At 35.8% G+C, this 5,000-nt stretch overlaps 1 long non-coding RNA gene across 1 annotated transcript; it reads left to right on the top strand.

Annotated features, from left to right (window-relative positions):
* The first annotated feature begins 781 nt into the window (after positions 1-781).
* On the top strand, positions 782-2,798 carry LOC135215218 (uncharacterized). Its single transcript, XR_010314619.1, has 3 exons — positions 782-916; positions 1,688-1,863; positions 2,601-2,798. It is a non-coding gene; the product is annotated as an uncharacterized LOC135215218 (long non-coding RNA).
* The last annotated feature ends 2,202 nt before the right edge of the window (positions 2,799-5,000 follow it).

The raw sequence follows: 5,000 nt of genomic DNA, 5'->3' as shown, positions 1-5,000 counted from the left end.
CAAAGAAGAGACCGTGAGACACTTCAGCCTATCATTCAGAGAAGTCGCTGAAGATTCAATAATTCATTCTGACGAATGGCCGGCCTACTCCAATTTAAACCAACTCAATTTCCGTCATTTTACCGTAAACCATCAGCAGAATTACGTCGCTCCTAACACTGGAGCACATACACAAGCCATTGAAAGATCTTGGTTTGATGCAAAGGTTCGCATACTGAAAAAAATGAGAGGCTGCAATCAAATAACTTTTCAAGCTCACCTTGACTACTGGTGTTGGCGGATGCTGAGAAAAGAAGCTCTTGACCTCTTTTTAGCATTTTTTGCCAATGTGCGTGCTGTGTATCGTTAGAACATTTTGATATTTTTTATATAATGTAGATTTTAGCCAAAAATGAAAATAAAAACCAAATTTTTAGTTTAAAATTCTCCATTTTAACTAGTTCTCTATGATATTTTTTATACTATAATGTAAATATTAGACTAAAATGAAAATAAACGAATTTTTATATTTTAATTTTATTTTTCTTTCTATGTGATATATAAAAGCTATAATTAAAAAAATAAAATAATCTGTTTTATTCAGATAAAACTGAAGGTGAATAATTGACCGTAGATAACAAGCCAAAACTGAATTTGTACGTTGTAGATATTTTGACGGTGTAGATAACAAGCCAAAGCAGCACCCATTGGAGCAATTGGGGCTTTTGGCCTGACTCTTGCCATGGAGAACCGAGCTACAGGGCCACGGGCTACAAGTACGCTAGTAACGATGGTCCTTGGTAGTTGTTCTTAGTGCTGCGCGTCCATGGAGGGGGACGTTTGTCTTTCTTCGAGGTAGTTTGGGTTTGCCGCCTCATTTCCAAGTCGATTGTCTGAGCGTGTTTTGGTGATCTGCGCGATAGTTTAGTCTTCAAGTGTAAGTTAAATGGTTGTAAAGTATTGCTAGTGTTCTTGAACAATAGGTCTTTGTTTTATTGATTTTTTTAAAATCCCTTTTCTGTTTATTACAATTTTTATTTAAATCTAGAATTTGTATACAAACATACTTTTAGTTTTGGTTATTTTTTTTAAAACTTTATGGGATAACTTTTATTTGAAATTACTCAAAATGGTAGATCTTGGGTACCTATCCGCGGCGGCCCAGACTATGGCAGTTGCGGTTTTTCTATGCAGTTTTACCTACTGAACAAGAATTTTAAGTTATTTTTTCGGACGACTCTAACCCCAGGGGCCAGTACTAAACACTGCTAAATACATTGGACGCCCCAATCCCTAGTGGATGTCGTATCAGTGGTTACTTTTCTTGCAGGGTAATTCTAAAGAATAGTTCCACACTGACTGCAAGGAACGTAACCGCGGATAAGACCTTCTCTAGGGATTGGGGTGTCCAATGTATTTCAGTTTTCAGTACTGGCCCCTGGGGTTAATTACAGTTGTCCGAATAAATATTACTTTAAATTCTTGTTCAGTAAGTAAAATAACATAGTAAAACGTCAATTGCCATAGTCTAGGCCACTGCGGATTGCTTCTGTAGAAATAACTTCAAAATTTGTTTTAACAATTCTTTGTGAACTCTCATGGTCCTATAATAATTCTTTGTGAACTCACATGGTCCTATATGGAGAATCCCTTTTACTCTTCAGGTAACGATTAGTTTTATACTATACTTTGTTCACTCTTATTTCAGGTGGCTGTGTTGGTGTGTTTTAGAACAGCAATGGGTATTCAAAAACCGCTGAATTGATTCATCAGTTTAGTCTTAGGTCGATTGTATGTTTTAACAATTGCGCCGCGTCGGTTTCGAAGAGGATAGGTAAATGGAGAAGATGGAAGTAAAGGCTGAGTTTTCTGCTATTTGAGTTTGTGAGAATCCTTAACTTTTTTTTTTTTTTTTTATCCTTCACTCCTTCAGGGGCGGTGCCCCTTGAGGGATGGAGGTACTCCCTTGGAACTTGGTTATGGTAGGATGTCAGTCCTGCCATAAGTTCATGGGAGGAAATTTTAACTATACCAGTACTAAGTACAGTAGTTAATTGTGAGTTGGTACGAAGTTCTTGTCAGTAAACCAGTTTTGAGTCTGTAATTCAGTTTTGAGCAAATAAACTTTTGAGTCAAAGCCAGTACATGCTTAAACATACATAGGATTTTAGTTTTAAATGTCCTACTAGCAGACTTCCGTAGCTCTTGATAGTATCAGGCTAATGCTCTTACTTAGATTAGAATCCGTAAGCCGGTTTGAGTCAAAGCCAGTACATGCTTAAACATACATAGGATTTTCGTCTTAAATGTTATACTAGCAGACTTCTGTAGCTCTTTATAGCATTTCGGGCTAATGCTCGTACTTAGATTAGTGTGGGCTAGATGTTTTAATTAGCATTTAAATCATGGTTATTGACTTAGCGTAAATCCAGTTAAGGCTGAAAGATTACAGATTAAATTATTGAAGAGCAATTTTGTTTTAAACTTATAAGGGTAATTTTTTTAGTCTTCAATTTGATGGAGTTAGGTTGTAAGGCTACAGTAATTCTTAATGAGTTTGTATAAATTGTTTTAATTTAAATCTCCAATGTACAGTTCTTTATGCTATGCCACTCTTCCAGGTTTGTTTGCTGGTGTGACCATTTTCTCAAATTTCTCATCCAGTTTTAGGTTACTGGACTGATAGAAACTAATGAAGCCTGCAGCTAGAAACATACGATGCAGTTGTGGTGGTGCTGGACTAATGATGATATGGATTTCACTTAAGTTTTCCGAAATTGTCTTGGATGAGATTCAATAACAAACTGGCTATAAAACAATGGTAAATTATCTTTATCCTTAATGTTGTGTATGGTTTGAAAATAAGTTGATTGATTATTAGTAACTAAGGTTACAATTGTCTTGTGTATGGGCAAGCATTTAAAGTTCTTGTATAGAGGTTTTTAAGACTCCACCTAAAATGACTAATATTTAATCTTAATGTGTAAGACTTAATTAAGTATTTTGAATATGGAAATTCTATTGAAGTACTTTAGCATTTATAGATAATGTAAACTGCTGTTGTATTATGCTTTTAAGCCTTGGAGAAATAAAACATTAAGGGATATGTAAAGCGAACATAAATGCAGTGTAAGTTAACTATCAGAAATGAATGCGCTAAAAAAACTTAATATGTACGAGACATTTTGTAGGAACTATGGTAAAATAAGAAATTGGTTCTTGGAACAAAAACTAATTAGTTTTAATAAAATACTAGTTCTTGTGGGATAAAAGTTTCTTAGTTTTTTTTTTTTTTGGGGGGGGGCGGGGTTTGGTTACTTTTAAAGAAAATGGGACTATTCAAACTACATAATTGGGCGATGGTAGATTTAAAACCTATGCAAAGTGTTTCAGTCTCTGCTTCAATGACATAAGGTTGAATGGCAAAGTTTATGGATAGTTGCTTTAACCATAAGGTCTAGCAATACCAATAGGTCTAGCAATACAAATATGGCACAGAATGGTTCGACAATGGTAACTAAGTCTTAAATTGCACAAACTATGCAAAATGGTTCAGTATTGGTAATGCTATATGGTAGAAATGCAAAGATTTTGAGTAGTTGCTTTTAACTTAAGGTCCAGCAATAAACCTTGGCTATGCTTGGGTATGTTCATAATTACATTGCCTATTTGGTGGAAGCAGGAAGTTTGGTAAGTGCACGTGTAATGTTTATCATTAAATTTTTTATAAGGAAATAAAATATTTAAACTACGGATGAGTATAAGACCGCTAGGGTTAGTTGGATGGGATCTATTTGTACACAAAGTTGAAAGTAATAAGCAATTAGTTACTTAATCATAAGGGAACTGCAATTTAATTGATAGAGATAAGCAAGGTTAAGTTCATATTTGTAAGGTGGTGAATATTTGAAATCTGGGAAATGGGAAACTGGATTGTTTGCATTAGTAACTCGAAAGCCCGACTACGGGAAAATCTGAAGTATAACAGTGTTGATACTGGACAGGGGTTCTTAGAAAAGAATACTGTTATTAAAAATGTGGGTAGTTGCAAACTTTTCATATCTGCATATAGAAATGCTTCCTTAGCCATTTAGGTTTGTTAAAACCACGGTACAGCCTGTAAAGTGTTAGCAGGGAAAAGTTTAAGTAATAGCTTCAGGATCTTTATATGTTCTAAATACAAAATTAGTTTTTAAGTAGCCGATCATCACCCGATTTATTAAGGGATTCGTGTAATCGACAAAATAGATAGGTGATTTTACAGATTCCATGCATAGTCAACATTCATGCACGTATACATACAAAAGGCAAGGGAAGGATGTATAAAAAAAATTCTTATTCATTCAGTAATTGGCAGTCAATGTTTATTTGAGTGTGTTCACATTAGGATATCTAAAAGTATGTAATTCAGAACTATTTGCTGTTCATAAGTAATGTACAGAAAAAAATGAAATTGAAAAATCAGGAACACTTGATTACTCAATTGATTTTAAATGATTATACACATTCTAAAAATATGAATATATGTCGACCGAAAGTCGTTGGAGGGTACTATCGAGTGTAAGAGTCACTTAGTTCCAGTCCAGTTATTTATCGGGTGATGAAACTTTGAGGGTAAAGGCCTGTCCACACGAGCAGGCCTGATCAGCGTGCTCCGGGGTTGACAGGCAAATTCTGGCGGGCTTACCAGTGAATGTTGTCCACACGGGAGGTGATGGAGAGGTGAGCGTGCCTGAAAATGCCAGTAGTGTGTTCTGTGCAGTACGCTGTACATGGTGCCTACCACAAAGAAGAACATATAGAGTAGCACGATAATTGCTTTGTGTGTGATGAAAAAGAAGAGAATTTGATGCAATGAATGGCTCCGTAAAAGATATGTATATGGTTAACGTACGTCTGCCAGGGTCGAAGTTCAATCCATCGGGCACCACCATGGTGATTTTGCTACAAGACCCATCGGGCAATTTGACGGTTTGCCCGTCAAGTGTGCCCGTTAAGGCCTGTCCACACGAGTGGGCCTG

This window comes from Macrobrachium nipponense, chromosome 5 (assembly GCF_015104395.2).
Source record: "Macrobrachium nipponense isolate FS-2020 chromosome 5, ASM1510439v2, whole genome shotgun sequence".
NCBI lineage: Eukaryota > Metazoa > Arthropoda > Malacostraca > Decapoda > Palaemonidae > Macrobrachium > Macrobrachium nipponense.
The sequence above is the reverse complement of the archived record's forward strand: the minus strand, read 5'-3'. Positions and strand labels throughout refer to the sequence as shown.